The sequence below is a fragment of the Symphalangus syndactylus genome, chromosome 24 (assembly GCF_028878055.3).
Source record: "Symphalangus syndactylus isolate Jambi chromosome 24, NHGRI_mSymSyn1-v2.1_pri, whole genome shotgun sequence".
Taxonomy (NCBI): domain Eukaryota; kingdom Metazoa; phylum Chordata; class Mammalia; order Primates; family Hylobatidae; genus Symphalangus; species Symphalangus syndactylus.
In genome coordinates, this window is record NC_072446.2 from 56,766,438 (window position 1) to 56,790,241 (window position 23,804).

At 43.2% G+C, this 23,804-nt stretch overlaps 1 protein-coding gene across 4 annotated transcripts in view; it reads right to left on the minus strand.

Annotated features, from left to right (window-relative positions):
* SLC24A3 (solute carrier family 24 member 3) overlaps window positions 1-23,804 on the minus strand; it is a 600,086-nt gene that overhangs the window by 407,351 nt on the left and 168,931 nt on the right. The gene's annotated exons all lie outside the window — the stretch shown is intronic.

The following is a 23,804-nucleotide window of genomic DNA, read 5'->3' on the forward strand; positions in this document are numbered from 1 at the left end:
GAGTACCTATGTCTTTTGAATATATATCCAGTAATGAGATTGCCGGATTGAATGGTAGTTCTGTATTAAGTTCTTTGAGAAATCTCCAAATTACTACAGTGACTGATGTAATTTACATTTCCACAAACAGTATATAAGCATTCTGTTTTCTCTACAACTTTGCCAACATCTATTCTTTTCTGTCTTTTTATTAATAGCCATTCTGACTGATGTGAGATGATATCTCCTTGTTGCTTTGATTTGCATTTCTCTAATCATTAGTGATGTTGAACACTTTTTCATATATTTGTTGGCCACACGTATGTCTTCTTTTGAGAAGTGTCCATTTATGTCCTTTACCCATTTTTAATGGGTTATTTGTTTTGTGCTTATTGAATTAAGTTCCTTATAGATTCTAGATATGAGACTTCTGTCAGATGCATAGTTTGCAAATATTTTCTCCCATTCTGTAGGTTGTCTGTTTACTCTGTTGATAGTTTATTTTGTTATGCAGAAGCTCTTTAGTTTAATTAGATCCCACTTATCAATTTTTGTTTTTGTTGCCATTGATTTTAAGGACTTAGTCATAAATTCTTTGCCAACATCAATGTCCAGAATGATATTTCCTAGGTTTTCTTTTAAGATTTTTATAGTTTGAGGTCTTGGTTAATTTTTGTATATGGTGAAAGAATGGGGTCTAGTTTCATTCTTCTGCGTGTGGCTGGCCACTTATCCCAGCACAGTTTATCGTGTAAGGAGTCCTTTCCCCATTGCTTGTTAATGTTGACTTTTTTGAAGACCAGATGTGGCTTTATTTCTGGGTTCTCTATCCTGTTCCATTGGTCTATATATCATGAGATCATTCTTAACCCCACAAGTCATACCTGGTGTAAACATCCTAAGTATAAACACTCAAGCAAAGCAAGAATGGAGGTCCAAGCAGAAGCAGCACCCCACCTCTACCCTCTATCAGGGCGTAGCATTCACTCTTAGCATGTGATGTACCTTTGGCCAAATCCCTTACCCTCCTGGTGGTTCAGGTGCCTCAATTACAAATAGTCTGGGTCTCCAGGGCATAGTGAGTGCTGAGAAGGCATTCAAAGAGGTCAGAAACTGCAAGAAGATCCCATAAATGGCTTTCAGAATTACACAGGAAGCAACCATCCTCCCACATTTCCTCATGAAAGAGACAATGCTGGGGACTCCTGGGGAGGCTGAGGAACATGATGTCAAGGAAACTAACTCTGGGGAAAAAATATCACTGCACAGAAAGAATGGACACATCCAAGAGCCACTCATCCCTTAGGGCCTTTGAGACCATTTTTCCCCAGGGATGTGACAGCCCATGGCAGAGTTGATCCTTCATGGGAAGCCACTCATATCCCACTTGGGCCTGATGTGAGCAAAAAGTCCAAGCGGCCAACAGGAAAAGTTAAATTTAGAACACAACTGTTACTTTGCATTCAAAAAGGAAAGAAAAAAATAACTCATCAGGTCTTAAAGTTCAGACAGGGCCAAAATAGTCTCGTTCAAGTTTTCAGGGTGTAGATTATTTAAGAAGCCAGGCATTGAGGATGCTCAAGAACAGACTTTTCATGACTCCTTTCCTCTCTTGTACAATTTCATCTTTTCTAGGAACAATTTTTTCTCTGTTTTTGTTGGTAATCAGCATTTTCTCATATGCTTTTTTCCCCCTTGTAAAATGTTTTACCATTGGCTTTTAGTTGATAAATTTTCATATTCATGTTCTTTAAGAAGGGGAAAAAAATTAACCTAACCACAGCTAACAATTACTGGGCACAAATGACGCCATAGGCATAGCGAGGGGTGCATCTTCCTTACGACAACCCAATGTACAAGGAGGCGGAGCCAGCGCTTAGGGAGCGGAGCTTATCAACTCAGGGGACCCTCTTTATTAAAAAAGCCTACCAAATTAACAAGTAGGAAATGAGATGGAACGTCTTGGAAGGGCCATTGCAAGTAAGGACTCCTAGACTCAGGCTTTCTGGTAAATTTGTTCTGGCAATGAGGCAGGTATCAACAACATCTGCTTTGAAAGATGAGGAAACTACGGGAAGTTATGCAAATTGCCCCTGAGCCTCTCAATAGCAAGGAACAGAGCCAGGTGGCTTAAAGACCATGATGCCATCCCATCCCTAGAAAAGGGAAAATAAGGTTTTCATTGTAGCAGAAATTAGAACATCTTTTGGTAAATTTGTAAAACTTGATTAATGTTATTCAAAGCCTTATGTATTAAAGAGAAGCTAGGGAAGATATGATCAGGGTCTTTTTATGTTAACTTGTTTAAACTTGCTCTATGGGGACATTATATTCCGCTGAAATTAAAGAAGGATGCTAACCAAAGACAGAAATGGCTGCATCCTCCAGGGATTTGTTAGTTTTGGATCCTCGAAGCTGGGAGATAAGGTCACCCATGGCCTCCTGGTTTTTGTGAAACACGGGCCGACCTCAAGGTGGTTGTAACACTTGATCTGTCTATTGCTCAGAAGCCATGGGTGAATAGTCAGCAGCCACACGGTAGGGTGACTTGGTAACAACGCTGTTCATGCCTAATGGTGACAACAAAAATGGGAGATAGGAAGGCAAGACTTAGCATCAGGGATAACGTCCTATCATGTATGAGTTTTTTCTTATCCTTGGAACACACGAGGTGACTTCCTTTTGCATAGAACATTTACGGTCTCCTCTAAAAATGGTCATTTTCCTTTCTGGAGTTTTAGAAGATAAAGCAGTCCAACATTTCCTTCAATTCACTCCCTTTCCTGAAGGGAGACAACTGATACAGTGAGAAAGACCGTTGGTGGAAACTAGTATGGTGATTCCTCAAAGAAATTAACAGAAATACCATTTGATCCAGCGATCCCATTATTGGGTATACACCCAAAGGAACATAAATCATTCCACCATAAAGATACAGGCATGCATATGTTCATTGCAGCATTATTCACAATAGCAAGGACATGGAATCAACCTAAATGCCCATCAACGGTAGACTGGATAAAGAAAATGTGGCACATATACAGTATGGAATACTATGCAGCCATAAGAAAAGAATGAGAGCATGTCCTTTGCAGCAACATGGATGGAGGTGGAGGCCATTATCCAAAGCAAACTAACACAGGGACAGAAAACCAAATACTGCATATTCTACACAATGAGAACACATGGATACTAAGACGAACAACAGACACTGGGGCCTACTTGAGGTGGAGAGTAGGAGGAGAGGAAGGATCAGAAAAGCTACCTATTGGGTACTATGCTTATTACCTGGGGGATGAAATAATCTATACACAAAACCCCCACGACATGCAGTTTACTTATGTAACAAACTCACACATGCACCACTGAAACTAAAATAAAAGTTTAAAAAAAAAAAAAATACCACTAAGTTCATTATCAGGTTCTGCAACCTATTGAAACTGATACCTTAAATGGGTCATTTAACGGAGGACTCTAAGTTTCCTTGCTTGAAAACTTAGGGTGAGGATAATATTAACTACCCACAACAGGGAACTGAAAACAACCCACATATTGATTACTGGGGGATGAATAAGCAAATGGAAATCAAGTGATAAGGTGGAATACTAGACGGCAGTTAAATGAAGTAGAGTATACACATAGATCTCAAAAATACATGAGTGGAATGAACATCACAAATATTAATATAGTAAAACAACATTTACTTAAATTTGAAAACACATACAATTATTTAGTGCTTATGCATACTTATATATGAGGTAAAAATATTAAACACAGGCCAGCCACTCCCCAAATAAAGACGATGGTTGCTTCTGGAGTAGAAGACCTGACAAGGCAAATAAAAAGGATGTCAACTTGATGTGCAATGTTTTATTTCTCATAAATGGAAAAAGATTAGAAGCAAATATAAAAATGTTAGCATTTATTAATTTGGCAAATAAATACAACGGAGTTTGTAATATTTTCCTTTACAGTTTTCTGTATTAATTTTTGTTGTTTCAAGATAAAATACTAAAAACTTGTCACAGAGAAGTTACATGGATTCACTCAATCAATTGTTCATTAATTCACCAAAGATTTAATGCCATTACCATTATAGACAGTATCAAGTACTCTCTACAGCCTGGCGATCTAATAGTGAGCAAAACAGCACCAGCCCCTGCCCACACAGGGCTTAGCACATGTAGGGCAAAGACCACTCCTCATGGAAATACAGTCCACCGGCTTGAGAGTCTTCCCTGAAGTTCAGTTTAGGAAGGTGGTTAGAAGGAGCACTTAGGTGTAGCTGAGTTTTAACTCCTGTATGCCCTGCCCTTTCTGGGTGTTCCTGGAATGCCTGACTCATGGGCATGTTACTAGAATTAAGGTGATTCTGCAGCTAGAGCCCTTAGCCCAGCCCTGGCTCCAAGGAGGCACTCAACAAATGCCCGGTTCCTTTACTTTGTCCCTTGAGAGAATGCAGGGCTTTAAGTGCTAGTTTAGGAATGCTGGGTTTGCATCTGAAATAATTATATCCAACAGCTAAACATGGGCTGAGTGAGGTCCGATCTTTTCACAAGCTGTTCAAACATAATAACAGGAGGCTGATTTTTAAGAGCTGAAGAGGAGATAAGCATTTGGCCCAGAAGGTAATTAGAAGGGAGATGCTGAGGGGGATCATCAAACCATGTCACATAAAGGGGCAACTAAAAAACTGAAGAGAGAGAAGCCTGAACAAGGAAAAACTTAATAGCTGACCTCAGAAGTATGCCATGGGGAAAAGAAATATGACTTACTTTATAGAATTCAAGATAACTCAAAGGAAAATGAGTTTGGCTCGCCACAAGGAAGACAATGTTAATAATTCCAGTTGCCCATGGAATAAAAGACCTCTAAAAGGAGGTGGTAATGAGCTCCCCATCACTGAGGATAACCAAGGACATGGTAGAAGAGCACTTTATGGCGATGCTACAGAGGAAATCCAAGCATTCTATCGATTTCTGGGCTGCATGCTTTTTTAAAGTCTCTGAGTGTTGAGAGTTTATGACTAACTCATGGTCTTAAGAGGAGCTGAAACAGCTGGATAGGTGTCCTGCTCCAGCCTGTCCCACTAATTGCTCACTAATCCCTTAACAGTAGCTTCCATTTTTGCAACATCTTTGGATATTTTCAAAGTCCTTTCACATGCATTTTCACATTTCTCCCCAAGAGCCCGTGAAGAAATAGCAGATCCAATCCTAAGCTGAACAGGGAGAGGTGCAGGGGAGAAAGTGAGAGGAAGGGCCTGTGATTGGGCATGGAGGGACCTGCCTTCCACAGAACTGAAGCATTGGAAAGGACACTGGTGCCAATTGCCATGCACCCTGCAACTGACTACTTCCTAAGGTCAGAGGCTCCATGTGGAGGTCATGACCTAAAAGCAAGTTAGGTGTGCTATGTTGGCCAGAAGCCCAGCACGTGGGGACAACGTGGAGAACTGTTCCTGGCAGCTGCCACCACCACTGTGATCTCATCTGGAGGAAGAAAGGCAGCAGCTGCCACCCCCACTTCTCACAGCCAGACAGTGAACAGTCCCTCAATCCCCAACCTGTTGAGGGCAAAACAGCTGGAAACCTCCTGCCTGCCTCTAGGTCACAAAACTTGGCAGCAAGCTGAAGACTCCAGGAATCAGAGGGAGACACCCCTCCTTGTCTCTTCTCCCCAGACACTGATTTCCTGAGAGTCAAGAAGCGAGTCAGTCATTGCACCAAAGGAAGGAAGTGAGTGATGGACGGTGGAGATCGTTTATGAGCCCCAGAAGTTCTTTAGCTGTGTGACAATGAGCATATGTGTGTATCAGTCACTGTGGCTGCATAACAAACCAGCCCACACTGGCAGCACAAAACAGCAGCATTCTTTTCTTGTCATTATGTCTCCTGGTTCTGGGTGTGACTAGCCTCAGTTAGATAGTTCTCACTCAGAAATTCTCAAGTGGTTGCAGTCAGGTGGTGACTGAGGATGTGGTCACCTAGGAAGTGTCTTCACTCACACCTCTGGTTGTTGATGTTGCCTGTCAGCTAGGACCTCAGCTGGGGTCATCCATGATGCCTGGGCTTCCTCCCAACATGGCGGCCAGGTTCAAAGGGAGACAGCTGGGTGGAAGCTGTATTGCTTTTATGACCCAGCTTTGGAAGGCACATGACTTCTGCTATAATCTATCAGTTAGAGGGGAGTCACAGAGGCCAGCCATATTCAAGGAAAGGGGAATCAGAGTCACTTCCTATAAGAGAAATATCAAAGTACTTGTGAGCATGTTTTAGAAGACCACAGGTACAACCTTTCCTTTAGAAACTGTACTCCATCGCCTTTGAGGAATCCATACATCACTTCCCAGAGCAGGAATTACCTCTCATTGTGCCTGGCTTTGGGCTAAGGAGCATCACTGAATTGGATGTGTCCACATTTGGGAGGCTCTGGAAATAAGAAATCACGTAAGACCTGAATGCCAGGGCCACAGCGTTCCTGGCTTTAAACATATTGAGTCACTTTCAAAGATTTTGTGTGAAATACAAATTCCGTTTCACACAAGGTAGAGCCCAGTGAGGGATTAATCAGTTGCCTGTGGATATAATTCCATTTTCTTTTGACTCTGAAGCAAGGAAAGCCAGTGTATGCCCCTAAAATAACACACAGGTCAAAGCCTCCAGAACATATTGTGCTTCTGTGCTGATACCACATCTCCTAACTTCTACTCAGGACTCTAATGGAGTCTCCTCTCTGTATTTACATAAGTTGCAGGCCCCAGGCCCCAGCAACACTTTTAGAAATAACTCTTTTACTTTTGTATTGCAAAATAAAAAGATCAGTCCAGGTGAAGGGAACCCTTGTGAGTAAAGCCTCTATTTTCTTGTACAAGGAGTTTAAGCAAAATTTTCTTATTGGCTCTCTTTTAAAAAAAAAAATTGACCTGTTTTGAGCTTCCCTGGAGTCCCCAGAAGACTGACACATGGACGGAGGTGGTAAAAGATGAATGAGGAAAGAAGAAATGTTTTTCCTCTCATTCTAGACCTAGGCCTGAAATGCCTCCTCAGATCACCCATTCAGCTGAGCCCACTGCTGTGGCAGGATGGCTTGCCAGCAGTCAGCACTTGTACAAACACATGTTATGAGGCAGTGAAAAATAATGAGCTGAAGTTGAGTGCCGGGACTTAGCAAGATGAAAACACACACACACACACACACACACACACACACACACACACACACACACGAAGGGGAAGAACTGTTATGTGGTCTTCTGGGTCAAGATGAGCTTTCCACGCCAATTCAACAACATTGAAATCATGTAGTTGGGGGAATGTGGGAGCTTAGCAATGACTGTCAGTGCTGGCTTTTCTCCCCTCACCCACAATGGCCCAACTTCCAACTGCCAGCACCTGCACTCTTTTACCTGAAGGCTGTCTTTGGCCATGGGGACTGCTTTTCCTGTGTGAGGGGCAGGCTGGATGTGCCAAGGCATTGACACTTCTGGGAACAGCCCCTAACCCATGACTGGTGGAAGTGGTGTATAAATACCCCAGCTCCCTCACCCCTTGAAGGGAGAACTCTGAGGTATGTGATCTACATTGTATCCTGGGGACCCCAGCCAGGTTAAACTGAGTTGCTCACAGTGGTAATTGGGAATGATATCAACCATTTCATTGATTTGCAAAATAAAAAGATCTGCCTGGCAAAGGGAACCCTTGTGAGTAAAGCTTCTATTTTCTTGCAGAAGGAACTTAGGCAGAATTTTCTTTTCAGTTCCTTCTATTTTTTTTTCTTTTTCTTTCTTTTTTGACTTGTTTTGAGCTTCATCTTTCCTTCCTGGTCTCACTTCCCCATCCTCTACTGTTGTTTCCTGGGATCAACTCCTAAATAAACTACCCACTCCCACAACCTAGTCTTAGAATCTGCTTCTGGGGAACAAGAACTTAGCAGGGCACTTGATGGCAGAGCAACATATTAATGATCACCAAGGGTGTGCCACTGCTGTACATATCATTTATGCATCTCAAGTTACCCACCCCAAATCAACTTGTGTGTCATGAACCAACAACACATAAAAAAGAACCACAAAGAAACAAATGAGGATCCACACCAATGAAGGGTTCTGCTGGGACAGAGTTTGTTGGAAAAAATGATGATCGGATTCCTTCCAAAGACCCCGACACATGTAACTCCCGTGTTCAGGCAGGGGGCCTCGTATCCCTACATCTATTCCAGGCATCCATTTCCCAATAAAGGTACTTGAAGAAGGAATTATTTTCTCTCTCTCTGATGCTGTGTTTGTAATGAGGAGGCTGCTGGCCACTGGAAGCAGCTTCCACTACAGAAAAACATGGCTGTTTACTCAGCAAATCAGACCATTCTCCCACCTTCTTAGCTTCTCTCCTCCCACTTACTGTCATAGCTGAATGTGCAGTGTTACACCTGAAAGGTGTGAATGGTTATAAGACCCAAGGACTAGGGATACCTCCTCCTCCCTTCCTTCTTCCCTTCCCTTCCTAGCATAAGATTTCTGAGTCCAGTTCATGGTTCTGCTTTGGAGGGAAGTGAGAGGGATATTAGGGACAACTGGCCCTTGTTAAGTTACTTTCCATGGTCAACCAAAGCTCTAAGTTTCCATTTTTCACAAAAGTCTCTTTAAAAGTTGACCTAAATAAGTATCTAAGAAAAATGACTAAAATCTACAAGGCATTTGCTGAAGAGAAATACATGAAACAAATTAACATTTACCTGGAAAGTCTGTCATGGTGTATACGTCATCAATATGTACAGATGTGTATCTACATGTATGTATATGAGAATGTGTAAGTGTCCAGAATATGCCTACACACAAATACATGGATGAATCTCAAAAACAGAGTGCTAAGAAGACTTACACCCAAAAGCACATATTGTGGGATTCATGCACATGAAGTTCTAGAACAGGCACAAACTAATCTATGGTGTTATCAGAAGAGTAGTTGTATGGGGTATGCTGAGCTGGGGTTCCTGAGAAGGGGCAAGAGAGAACTTCCTGGGATGATGGTATGTCCTATACCTTGACAGAGGCAGGGTGCAAAGGTTTACTATATGACAGAACTCATGGATGCAACTCAAAACTTGTACACATCATGCATATAAACGTAACTGAAAGTAGAAGGGTAACAAGTGATAAACTTTAGCTAATGATATACATGACTTAGCAACACATGTGAGAGGGAATGGGGTGACTTCTGAAATTACTTTGAAGTCTAGTAAAATAGCATGGATTGATGGATGGCCACAGGGTTGGGTAGAGGGATAAACATGTGATACAGCCAGTATAGTAAAATGTAAACTATAGAACCTAGGTGCTGGGTCTATATGCATTCAGTATAAAATTCATTCTAGTTTTCTATATGTTTCCAAATGTTCATAATAAAATGCTGGAGAAGAAAATACAGCTGGCTGTCTGTATTCATGGGTTCTGCATCTGCGAATTCAACCAATTGTGGATAAAAAATATTTGGAAAATTTGATCCATGGTCTGAGAGACTGTTTGTATGTTTTCAGTTCTCTTGCATTTGCTGAGAAGTGTTTTACTTCCAATTATGTGATTGATTTTAAAGTGAGTGCCATGTAGCGCCAAGGAGAATGTATAATCTGTTGTTTTTAGGTGGAAAGCTCTGTAGATATCTGTCAGGTCCACTTGATCCAGAGCTGAGTTCAGGTCCTGAACATCCTTGTTAATTTTCTGTCTCAATGGCCTAATATTGACAGTGGGGTATTAAAGTTTCCCACTATTATTGTGTGGCAGTCTAAGTCTCTTTGTAGATCTCTTAGAACTTGTTTTATGAATCTGGGTGCTCCTGTATTGGGTGCATATGTATTTAGGATAGTTAGCTCATCTTGTTGAATTGATTCCTTAGCTAAAGCAGTGTTAAGAGGGAAATATATAACACTAAATGACCATATCGAAAAGCTAGAAAGATCTTAAATCAACACCCTAACATCATAACTAAAAGAACTAGAGAACCAAGAGCAAACAAACCCCAAAGCTAGCAGAAGACAAGAAATAGCCAAGATCACAGTGGAACTGAAGGAGACAGAGACATGAGAAACCCTTCAAAAAATCCATGAATCCAGGAGCTGTTTTTTTTTTTTTTTTTTGAAAAAAAAAAAAAAAAAGACCACTAGCTAGACTAATAAGGAAAAGAGAGAAGAATCAAATAGACACAATAAAAAATGATAATGGGGATATCACCACTGATCCCACAGAAACACAAACAACTGTCAGAGAATACTATAAACACCTCTAGGCAAATAAACTAGAAAATCTAGAAGAAATGGATAAATTGTTGAACACATACATCATCCCAAGATTGAACCGGGAATAAGTTGAATCCCTGAATAGACCAATAACAGGTTCTGAAATTGAGACAGTAATAAATAGCCTACCAACCAAAAAAAGCCCAGGACCAGACAGATTTATAGCTGAATTCTTTCAGAGGTACAAAGAGGAGCTGGTACCATTTCTTCTGAAACTATTCCAAACAATTGAGAAGGAGGGACTTCTCTCTAACTCATTCTATGAGGCCAGCATCATCCTGATACCAAAACCTGGCAGAGATACAACAACAACAACAAAAAACCTAAGGCCAATATCCCTGATGAACATTGATGCAAAAATCCTCAGTAAAATACTGGCAAACTGAATCCAGCAGCACATCAAAAAGTTTATCCACCACGATCAATTCAGCTTCATCCCTGATGCAAGGCTGGTTCAACATATGCAAATCAATAAATGTAATTCATCACATAAACAGAAATAAAGTCAGAAACCACATGATTATCTCAATAGACACAGAAAAGACCTTCAATAAAATTCAACATCCCTTCATGTTAAAAACTCTCAATAAACTAGGTATTGATGGAACATACCTTAAAATAATAAGAGCCATTTATGACAAACCCACAGCCAATATCATACTGAATGGGCAAAAGCTGGAAGCATTCCCCTCAAAAACTGGCCCAAGGCAAGGATGCCCTGTCTCACCACCCCTATTCAACATAGTAATGGAAGTTCTGGCCAGGGCAAAGAGAAAGAAATAAAGGGTATTTGAATAGGAGGACAGGAAGTCAAACTGTCTCTGCAGATTACATGAACCTATATCTAGAAAACCCCATGGTCTCAGCCCAAAAGCTTCTTAAGCTGACAAGCAACATCAGCAAAGTCTCAGGAAATGATTCTAATATCCAGATTCTACAAGGAACTTAAAAAAATTGTACAAGAAAAAAAAACAAACAACCCCATTAAAAATTGGGCAAGGGACACGAACAGACACTTCTCAAAAGAAGACATTTGTGCAGCCAACAAACATATGAACAAAAGCTCAACATCACTGATCATTAGAGAAATGCAAATAAAAACCACAGTGAGATACAATCTTAAGCCAGTCAGAATGCAATTATTAAAAAGTTAAGAAACAACAGCTATTTATTGTTAAAATAGATGCTGGTAAGGCTGTGGAGAAATAGAAACACTTTTACACTGTTGGTGGGAATGTAAATTAGTTCAACCATTGTGGAAGACAGTGTGGCAATTCCTCAAAGACCTAAAAACAGAAATATCTTTGACCCAGCAATCCCATTACTAGGTATATATCCAAAGGAATATAAGTAATTCTACAATAAAGACACATGCATGCATATATTCACTGTGGCACTGTTCACAATAGCAAAGACATGGAATCAATCCAAATGCCAATCAATGACAGGCTGGATAAAGAAAATGTGGTACATATGCACCATGGAATACTATGCAGCCATAAAAAGGAATGAGATAGTGTCCTTTGCAGGGATACGGATGGAGCTGGAAGCCATTATCCTCAGAAAACTAATGCAAGAACAGAAAACCAAACACTGCATGTTCCCACATATAAGTGGGAGCTGAACAATGAGAACACATGGAAACAGGGAAGGGAACAACACACACTGGGGCCTGTTGGGGAGAAGGGGGAGAAAGAGCATGAGGATAAATAGCTAATGCATGTGGGGCTTAATACCTAGGTGACGGGTTGATAGGTGCAGCAAACCACCAAAGCACAAACCTGCATATCCTGCACATGTATCCCAGAACTTAAAATAAAATACAATTAAATTTTTTCTTTAAAGACAAAAAGTGTTTATTGATTAAAAGTAATTTTGACTAGAGTAATCAATTAAAATGGTTTGATTTCCATTTATAGATTTTATGAATAAATGCTAGAGTTTTCTGTTAAAAAATAATTGGAAAAAAATTCCACAAAGTTCCAAAAAGCAAAACTTAAATTTGCCACGTCCCAAGTACTACATTGAATCTGCGTAAATGAAGTGATGTATAGGCATTGTATTAGGTATTAGGTATTATAAGCAACCTAGAGATTATTTAAAGTATATGGGAGGATGTGCATAGGTTATATGCAAATGCTATGCCATTTTATATCAGGGACTTGAGGATCCGTGCATTCTGATATCCGAGGTGGGAGGTGTCCTAGAACCAATCCCCCATGGATACCAAGGGACCACTGGACCTAAAGGCAAGATTCTTGAGACTGAATGAGGAGACAGAGGAAGCATAATTTTAAATAAACAGCACATCAAATTGTGGCACTGATGAGACAATAATTCTATATTTATAATAGGAATTACTGAGGAATTCTGTCCCCCTGAGAACCACTAAGCAGAGCTAGGCACTGAGTCATTTTGCTTGGGCATCCTTAAAGGAAATATCCTTTTTTTTTTTTTTTTTTTTTGAGACAAAGTTTTGTTATGTCGCCCAGGCTGGAGTGCAGTGGTGCCATCTCAGCTCACTGCAACCTCCACCTCCCGGGTTCAAGCGATTCTCATACCTCAGCCTCCCAAGTAGCTGCGATTACAGGTGCCTGCCACCACACCCAGCTAATTTTTGTATTTTTAGTAGAGATGGGGTTTCACCATGTTGGCCAGGCTGGTCTTGAACTCCTGACCTCAGATGATCCACCCACCTCAGCCTCCCAAAGTGCTGGGATTTCAGACATGAGCCACCATGCCTGGCCGGGAAACATCCTTTTCGGAGCCACGAATACAAAATGATTCCACAAAGGGGCCAATGTCCTGCATGAAACCAGGGCGATTGGATAAAAATGGCTGAGAGTGGAGAGGTGCAGCTGCGTTACAACTTTCCTTCCTTTAAATTCAGTATTAAATAACTCAACTTAATAAATTGGCCTAGTATTTGTGGTTAAAATGGAGCAGGCAGTGGGGAAACTGTGTTGCTGGAATATGGAAAGACATTGTCCAAAGGGCAGCCTCCCACCTCATTGGTCCTATGGATGCAAGGGTGTTATGGTCTTCATGCTTATGTTCCCCCCAAATTCTCATATTAAATTCCTAGCCCCCAAGGCAGGGGGTAGGACCTTTGGCAAGGTGATTAGGAGGTAGGACCTTTGGGAAGGTGATTAAGAATAGGATTCCTAAATCTATAAAAGAGACTCCAAAGGGCTCCCTTGCACCTTCCTCAGTGTGAGGACAGAGTGAGAAGGCGCTAACCATGAACCAGGAAACAGGTCCTCACCAGACACTGAATCTGCCAGTGCCTTGGCCTTGGACTTCCAGCTTCCAGAACTGTAAGAAATAAATTTCTGTTGTTTTGACAACATTCAGTCTATGGCATTTTGTTTTAGCAGCCTGAGCAGACTACGACAAAAAGGTCAGAGTCAAGTGCAGATCAAGCCCTCCTTTCCCACCTGCTTCTGCCTCTCAACCTCATCCCTGCAACCACTGCTATCCATTCTACACACCCAGCCTGCATACTCGGCCTACAGACCAAAATCCCCATCATCCGTGATTTTTCTATAAATTTACCTAGGGCAAGTCAATGAGATTTCAGCAGAAGTGGAATTCCCGTTCCCCGGGAAAAGCTCCACGGGGAGGCTTACCTTGATACTGACAGGCTGTTCGTGTGACTGGCTCCTGTGCTTTGACAACTAAGACTATTTTTACTTTCCGCCTGGGTTTTTGTAGTATTAGTGCCTGCCAGATTCATTTTACCTGCCTCCCATAGTAGAAAACTCCCATGCCCTAAAAACCAGAGAAAGGAATCAGCAGCATGAATAATAACCACAATCTCCTAAGTGTGACAAGCTGAGACTCTGTGTGCAGGACCCCTCAGGACTGTTGCAAAGAGGGTGCTTGGAAAATGGGCATCCACTCAGGGACCGAGCAATGGCTGTGTGTTAAAGACTTGACACGCTTTATTCCACCAACCCATGAATGATTCCCACTTCTCAGGGAAGGAAACCAAGGCTTTGAGAGATTACGTGGCTGGTCCAGGGTCCCACAGCCCATGGGTCCTCCCTAGGCCTATGGTGCCCAGGCCCTACATCCCTCACTCTGCTCAGAAGTACCTACAATTACAAAATGTGGCCTCTCCTTACCTATCTGAAAGGCTCCCTCATGACCCCAAGACAGGGTGGGTACTGTGAGTGCCCATTTATCAACTGAGGTCACAGAAGCTTCACTGAGTCCAGCCTGCTCTTTGGACCCAGTCCTTTGCTCCTTCCAGAGTGGCCTGTCCCAGGGGTCTGCAGCTTGTTGCCTCTTTTTTTTTTATACCAGTGTCCCTGATCCCAACAACGTGGACCCTGAGTGGGCACTGAGGTCTCCTGCAAGCCCAGGGCTGGGGAGCCAGGCTGAGCTCCTGGCACAAAGGTTTTGACAGGGATGGATGAGCCACTGGGCTGGGCCCAAATCCATTTTGTTCTGAGTCAGCTTCTAAAAAAGGCTGCTAATCTTTAATTCAAGGATTTTATTGTTCTATTATAGACATTTCAGCCAAAAGAAATGGGATTCACACTCTATCAGGAACCTCAGAAGCATCCGTAGGATAGCCTAGACATGTACCTATTTAAACTTACTCTCCAAGGTGGAATGTGAATGTAGTCCTGGGCCTCAGTGGAACCTACTCCAGGGCACACAAACTGAGGTGTGGCCGTGGCCCACTAGCCAGGGATAGACTGTGCTCGGTGCCTCTGTCCAAACCAACGCGTACTCACTGGAGTAGCTCAGACCATCCCTGACCTTCACAGCCCTCAGCCAGGCCACCCCCATTGTTCATGGAGCCTGCTGAGAAACTTGTCAGGCCTGGAGAGCCTTTGGGGAGAGAGACCAGGCCTACCTGGGCCTCCCTGGGCCTCATTCCACCCCAAAGCACCAGAGTCCACCCAGGCCTGGGAGTGTCAGAGAGCGGCTGGGAGATGCGCCCCAAGGCCCTACCTTCAGCCCCATGGGCACCTCGCCCTCTACCTCGGCCAGCCCTGGCTTCTGAGTAGGTGGGAGTGGCAAGTGCTGAGGCAACTGAGGACTCAACGGCAAGATTAGACCTACAAATAGGACAACGCAGGAACATTCCCTGTTGACTTCAATACAAAGAGATTATAAAATGCAGCTAGGGTGAAACACACCCTGGTGTTTCCCAGGGCAAGAAAGCTTAGAAACAAAACCTGTGGTCTCCAAGATAGAGTGAAAAAACAAATGTTCACAGGGCTTTGGGGGTAGTGCTGAACACACTGCTGGAAGACAGGTTTGGTGTCTTACATGTGGCTGGTGGTCTCTGTTTATTCATCTGTTTGCCAGCTTGCTGAAGATTCTAGGCCTGGCAAGCCCAGCTATTCTCCCCTGAGCCAGCGTGACAGAGACTGCCCGTGCACAGAGACGGGTCTCAGGCCGCCATTCTCACCTGCTGTTCAAGCTGCTATAACAGAACACCATAGACTGGGTGGCCTATAAACAACAGAAATTTATTTCTCACAGCTCTGAAGGCTGGGAAGTCCAAGATCAAGATGCTGGCAGGCTTGGTGTCTGGTGGAGGGCCCGCATGCTGGTTCATAGATGACACTTTCTCGCTCTAGCCTCACAAGGGGTGAGGGCTTTCTCTCACGCCTCTTTTATAAGAACACTAAATCGCATTCCTGAGGGGACTGATCTCATGAACTAATCGTTCCCCTAAAAGCTCCACCTTCTAACACTATCACCTTGGGAGTTAGAATTTCAACAAATTAATACTGGGGGGAAACAAACACTCAGACCATAACCCCCTGGAAGCCTGAAAACCTCTGACACCTGCTCCCCAGTCCCAGAGGCTGAGATTTTCCTGGCCTGGGGTGGACCTGGGTTTAAAATCTCCACAGGTGCCTCCAATGAGCTAAGCCAGGGGTCCTCACACTTGAGTGTGCCTCACAAGCCACTGGAGGGCTTGTTACAACCCAGATGGCTTGGCCTGCCTTTCAGAGGTTCCAATCCAGTAGGGCTCAGGTGCAGCTCAAGGATGAGCATTTGTAACAGGCACCCAGGGGCTGCTGCTGCTGCTGCTGCTGGTGGTCCTAAGACATCTGAGAGCGCTTAGATGGGGGCAGAACAGAGCCCACCTGGCAACCCAGATTATGTGACCTAAGGCTGACCACACACAAACCAGGCTTTGGGAGACAGGCAACCTCAGAGTCCTGGTCCTTGCTCTAGTGCCAACTAACAGGGAACTCTGGAAATGCCCCTCATGTCTCTAAACCTGAAGCTTCATCTGCAAAATGAGATTATCTGTGTAACAATCTCAGTAAGAGATTGAAGAAAAGAGCCCCAAGTCCCCTGGGCACACTGCTGCTCCAGAAATGACTGAGGAGTGGGGAGCCAGGTGGGTGGGAGTGAACCCCAAAGGGCTGGAGACATGGCCAAGGCCACATGTGCTCCCAGGCCAGGAGGAAGCAGCACTATGTGGCTTATCACTGTCCTAGGCCACAGTGCAGCCAAGAGGTGTGTTGGGACCAGGAGGTGACTTCTCTTGCAGGCTCTCCACTCCCCAAAGTGGGTGTTCCCAGCACCCCGCTGTAATACCCATGGCCTCTACACACAGTTGAGTGCATTGCTCACTGCTCCAGGGGTGCCTGTGAGATAAGCCCTGGGGAAACTGTCCTCATGCAGAGCAAGCCAGGAGTACAGGTGGACAACCCTAAGTGGCTGCTTTACCGTGGAACACCAGAGGAAAGCAATTCCAAGGTAGAATGAGTACTAGACATGTGGTCTGGAGACCCAGATGCTCTGGAGCAAGGGGTGTTCCAGGCCTGTGGTTTCAAGCTCTTTTAGGGGGTAAACTTTTACTCTTCAAATAAAAGTTTAAACAGATCCCTAACATATGAAAGGAAAAATATTGGAGTTTTTGATTGCCAGAGGGTGGGGGCAGGAGGAGGGGAGAGTACCTGAATCACAGACCCCCAGCCCAGGGGTGACATTAAAAATATGCAATATGGCAAGGGCACTACCCGGAAGAAGCATCAGGGAGAGTAGAGAGGACCTTGGAAATGTCATTCCTGCCTCAACCTCCCCTGCAGAGCACATGAGGCAACTGTCACAGAGCCTGGAACCAGGGGCAGCAGCAAACATTTCTGTAAAGGACCAAGAATAAATATTTTAGGCTTTTCAAGCCCTGTGGTCTGTGTTGCAACTACTCAACTCAGCCTTCATAGAGCAAAAGTTGCCATAGAAACACATAAATGGATGTGTGTGGCTGTGTTCCAATAAAACTTTATTCACAAAGACAGTCGACAGGCCCCCTGTGGCCAAGGGCTCTTGTTTGTTGAGCCCTGGCTTAGAGGAAAAGGGTTCAGAAGCCACTAGAAACCATAATCCCTATGCCTGTTTTTGCATTTATGACTGAATTCTCAGTTCTTTAACTCAACTTGCTTTGCTCTCAGACTAACTAATCTATCAACTGGGCATCATAATACCGTTTTTCCTGACCTTGAGGTATTTGTTCCAAGGGCCAAACATGTTCCAATGAGCTAATGAATGTGAAAATGCTTTGCAATGTCTAAAGTACTTTACAAATAGATCCACAAAATCTCTGCATCTAAGAGCAGAGTTTTATCATCCTTTACCTGTGTTTCAGAAAGATTCCAGACACCATTCACCAAATTAGGCTGCCTGGGCTGCTTTTAAAGAACAGTGTTTAAAAAAATGCCTCAATAAAAATGCCCTAAAGGGATGTCAATGCTAGAAAAAACAAATAGTGTCTGACCCTTTCTGCTACAGCCTGAGACTTTTAAACTCTTCATTAGTATAAAGTAGAAAATCCTCTACTCCCTATTTCATCCTGTTTGTTTACATAGTGGACTCTTAGGCCAGAAACTTATTAGTCAGAAGCCTCGTAGTTAATACCACTGTATGTCTCCTACACGCAGCCCAACCTGTAAGAATGTGGTATTGTTGCTGAATGACACTAAATAATCTGTTCATCATTAAAACAATCTTAATCCCACAAATTCTAATGTGCCTGCAGAGTGGTAAACTCCCTATAAATGATCTCCATCAGTCTACCTTCCACTGTATTTCTGGTAGCAAAGATAATATGGCTACAATTTATTAAGCACGTACTATGATTTGCAGCTGCTCTGCAAAGCTTACTTCACTGAATGATTACCACAAGCCTGGGAAGAAGGCAACTTAATTTGCATTTTACAGAGGGTGGAAATGAGGTCCAAATAATTTAGGAAGCCACTTGGCATCACATAGGTCGAAAGTGATGGAATTGGGATTTAGGATTTACTCCAGAACCCAAGTTCTTTCCACACAATTGCCAAATGACTTCATCTATACAAAAGCATTCATTATTATTCCCAGGGTTCTTTTATTACCAAAGAAAAGATGCAATTTGCAAATGGCACCACTGGGACAATTTCTACCTCACTGATGACCCCCACAAGGTGAAAAGAGAATCAAATTGTTTCACTTGATGAGGGAAGAATTATGATGATTAAAGCAAGAGCTATAGCCAGCCTTGGCAGACATAAATTTGGGTTATGATTTTTCTATAATGGTGGTATTTGGCTTTTGAAAATGAGATAAGCATAAAGAAAAATTGGGAAATTTGCTTTTTCAGAAAAAACAAGTTTGGGGGAAATTAATGTAGCAGAGACTAGCTAGCAGTTCACCAAACCTGTTTCTTCTTCTTTCTACATTCCACTAATGTACATGGGCCAGCCTCCCTTGAGGTTAGAAGTTGTCATGTGACTGAGCTCTGCCAATGGAATGTGAGCATCGGTGAGCATCTAGTCCATAAAACCCTGCTACCCCAAATCCTCCATGCTCTTTCCCCTTAATGCAAAGAAGCACAGCAACCTTGGAAGCCAAGTTGAGGAGGGAAAGGCCTAAAGATAGAAGGCTCTGGAGTCCATGGACCCCTTCTTGCAACAGGTGCAACTATAAACTAGAACATTCCATGAGAAATAAACTTCTCTTTTGTTAACACAGAAATCTGTTACAGCAGCTACTATTACCCTATCTAAATAATTCAGTAAACAATTTGATACAAATTAAAAAGCAGATCACATTAGTTCCAAATCTGTTCCACTTAAGAATATCAACAGCTATGATTTGAATCATTATGAGAATTACAACTTCAGAAAGAAGTTCAAGTTATGTAAGCTAGTGAAATAATGTACAGATGAATCTTAAGACTTTAAGCTTAGTTCTTTCTTGGGTTCAAACCCAGCAATAACCACACTAACCTAATTGCAATTTGTCATTTCTAGTATTTTGGAAGCATTTGGTCAAATAAAATATATTATTAAAATTAATTTCACCTGTTTCTTTGTACTTTTGTAGTGTAGCTAACAGAAAATTTAAAATTACACTTGTAGCTCACATCATGTTCCTACTGGACAGTGCTACTCTAGATTGCGCAGACCTCAGATTTTCTATTCAATTATTAATGGGTATTGAGCACTGCACGGGTGTTGGGTGGCCCTGTGTCACTTCTGACAAGCCCTGTGACCTTGGGCGGTTGTTTATCCCCTCTGGTTCTCGTTTTTTTCATGTAAAAGATGAGAATGTTGGCCCTATCATGCTTTGTAGACTGGTCATGTCCAGCCCTGTGATTTTAAACCAGCCCACTCTGATGTTACAGTTTAAACCCCAAACAGCGGGATCCTGACACTGTTCATGGCCAGTACCCTGAACTCATGTTTTCTGCTTGCTGGTCTGTGCCTGGGCTCCAGTTCTTGTTTATGGACCACAGGCACCCCTTGAACCTCCCCTCCTGTTGCTTCTCTCATATAGACTTCCCGGTTTCCCTCGTTAACTGCAGCTCACATTTAACTGCTAACTGTGGGCTTCGGGCCAGTCAACACCTGACCTGTAGGCACTCCTGGCCATCCCCATAGGGCAGTGCCCTGCCAGCCTGACTTTGGTCTTGAAACACAGGCCAAGCGTCCTCTTCACCTTTCGAGGCCTTAGGCCCAGCTAAGCCAGACAGAGTGGGATGATCCTTTATCAAGGGAAATCCAGCGATCTCGACAGAGTGGGATGATCCTTTATCAAGGGAAATCCAGCGATCTCGCAGTGAAGCCCACACCAAAGGCCATCATTTTAAATATTTTCCTTCTTTCAAAGTTTATTCGAAGAAAGCACTCTTGAGGAAAAACTCATTTCCTTAAAATATCAAGGAACCAAAAACCAGAAGATGATATATTTTTCTGGAGACAGACTGCAAAGTGTATAAATAAAATTCTGCAAAGTGCACAAATAAATATTACAAAGAATTCATTTCTGCTACAGTTGTCTACCATCTTCAATATTACATTTAGCTAACTTAATTTTCCATGGATCAAATTTATTCAAAGTTAAATTTCTCTTAATAGGTCATCTGAGTAAACAATTTCAAGTGTTACTTGCCAAAAGGAAAAAAAAATGTTTCCAGGCTTCAGATGAAATCAGCAGTGTCAGGCTAAGAAAACAACCTTAAAAATTCACAGAGAGCTGGAACAATTGCAAAGAAAAGTTGGAGCCCAGAGGTCAGTCTTGTTCATGCAGTTCTGAAGGTAAAAAAAAAAAAAAAAAAAAAAAAAATCACAAATTTCCACCAAAACTAGGTCTTCAAGGGGCAAAGGAAAAATGCCTTTTTTTTTTTGAGACAGGGTCTCATTCTGTCACCCAGGCTGGAGTGCAGTGGAGTGATCTCAGCTCACTGCAACCTCCATCTCCCAGGCTCAGTCGATCCTTCCACCTCAGCCCCCCGACTAGCAGGACCACAGACTCATACCACCCCAATTGGCTAACTTTTGTACATTTTATAGAGACGGGGTTTCACCATGTTGTCCAGGCTGGTCTCGAACTCCTAGCCTCAAGTAATCCACCCGCCTTGGGCTCCCAAAGTGCTGGGATTATAGGCGTGAGTCACCGCGCCCAGTGCCATTTTTTTGAAAGCAGAAAATGTATAAAGTAATATATCCTTAAAGTAGCAGCTGTCATAAGAAGACAGCACCCTGGGCTTTCTCTGGCACCAAAACTGGGCACTCTGTGCTCCTGGTTTTCAGACAGAGAGAAAGGGAGAAAGCAGGGGAGAGGGAAGGGGAGGAAGGGAGAGGGAGTAGAGGAAGGCTTGAGGTATGGCATGGAATTCTGCAAACACAGCAGTTATTAAGGGAAATGGGAGAGTGTCTAGGGGAAGAAGTTTTCTTGAATTTCTATTCTTGAAATTTCTTGGAATAAGTCGATTTGTGCAAGGGAAGGGATAAATGTAGTTGAAGATCTATTTTGTAGGTGAGGAAATGGTCATCTGAGAGGCAAACCAGAATCATGCCCCAACAGGGAATATAACCAGAATAGAGGTAACTCTGTCTCCAGTCTCTGAATCTGCAGGCTTCCTCTAATAGCATCTAAAGCCAGGGCTTCTGACAGCACAGTCTGAGAAGCCCCATGACATCACAAGTGGCAGCTGGGTGTACTTTATGACAAATGCCAAATTAACTCCTGCCTGTGACCTTGCCACCATAACTCAGACAGCCAGGACACACACTGCACCCCAAACACTCAAGTCCCTGTGTAAATCTTCACTCCTCCAAGCACAGAGGGAAGCCTGCTCCGTAGGCTCTGTTAAGTGTACTGCTGCCGCTGACATCATCACAAATAGAGAGGGAGAGAGTCCAGGAACCACAGGGCTCACTTCCTAGCCTCTCTATTTAAGATTTTCGAGGGCAGACAGCACTATATTTAACCAGCACAAGTAATATTCATCGTGCCCAGGGCCTCTTAAGGAAAACTGAACAATGTTTTAGAAGGAACCCTGCCCTCACCTCAGTCCTGCTCAATCATTTCACCCAACAACAAGTTAGAGGCAGAGAAGATGAATATTATTAAAAGGATGCTTCTAAATCAGGACCTTATGGGTGCTTTGGCTCTCAACTTTTTTCATAAAATATCTGTCCAGTCCAGACCGAGGAGCCACCTTCAACAGCATTCTGGTAAGGGCATGGAGGTAACCACGGCTCACATGTGTCTGTGGCAATGTTCTGATCCTGTTAGAAACAGTCAATGCAGCAGAGATGATGGCACTCATTGCCACGCCTGAGGTCTTCAGGGCTTGCCTACATGGGAAGATGGTACTGAAGCCTCCTGTCTAGATGACGGTCCATTTAGACCTGGGCTACCTGTGGTGTGGCCAGTTGACAGACTCGCTCTGCAGGGAGTAGCTGGAGAATGTTGCTCTAGGAATCTTGCACTGTGCCCCACCTGTAATGATGCCCCAGGACAGAGGGTGGGAAATTCACAAATACACTCCTAATACAGTGCCATCAAACCCAGGGCACTAAGCTGTCCACACTTTATTACTAATTCTCATAGCAATCATGAAAGATCAGAATGATGATGTCAACTTCCAGAGAAGCACACAGAGACTCAGAGAACCTGGCTATTTGGCCAAAGTTCACAGCTTCAGATGAGTGTGACTCTAAGACCCGGGTTAGAGATAAGGCCCTCAGATTTACATATATGCTCTACACCCTTGAGATGTTTGCAATTGGGCTGGAAAGACAGGAGATACATCCAAAGACAACTGCGAGTTCTGACCACCCTGTCCAATAGCTCTTTCTGTGATGATGGAAACGTTTTGGGACCTGTGCTGTCATCTGTGATCCAACTATCGAGTATTTGACATGTAGTTGGTGCAACTGAGAATCTGAATATTTAATTTTAGTTGATTTGAATTCATTTGAATTGAAATTGCCATTGAGTGTCCATATTTAACAGCACATGTGGAGACATTTTATACCAGCAGCAGTCAAAAAAGAATGCTGCAGTCTAGGGTGGTCCAGGCAAGCTTCATGAAGCACATGGGCTCTGAGCCAGCCCTTGATGTGTTAGGATTTGAACAGAACTTCTCCTGTTTCAGGCATGATCATCTTCCCTGTGGAATTTGGTTCTGAATCAAGGGCCCCAGAAACCATGCCCAGTCCTTTTGGTCTGCAGGTGAGGAAATCCAGATTGTCCCTCCTGGATCCATATTCCCTTTGGACCTGCTTTTCGCAGCATGACTCAGCTCGCTTTTGCTTCCTCCCATATTCCTCCTGAAGCCTTTCCTCTCCTCCCTTTCCCTGTGTGGCCCCTGCCAACACGGGCAGGTCCTGGGTTCGCGTTCTTTTTATCTGCCTAGACATTTTCATTTCTATCTGTGAGGCTGAGTCATTTCCACTCTTGGAATGACTTTGAATGTGCTTTATGCTTCTACATCTGTCACTCTGAGAAAGGTATTTCCCAATGCAGTGAGCAATGCCACTCACAGAGAGACCAACCACCTGCCCCCAAAACACACCCCAGCAACAGGGAACAGAATCCCCCCATCCTTGCTGGTTCTGCATATGGCTGAACCTAATGCCCAGAGCTGGTCACCATGTCCTGTCTCATTCCATTCTTTCCCATACCAGAAGTGATACCTGGGCTTTCTAATACTATTAGCTGATTAATCCTAATCAGCTTATTAGTTGGAGAAAGATGTTGAAAACTATTTGACTACAGGACCAGAT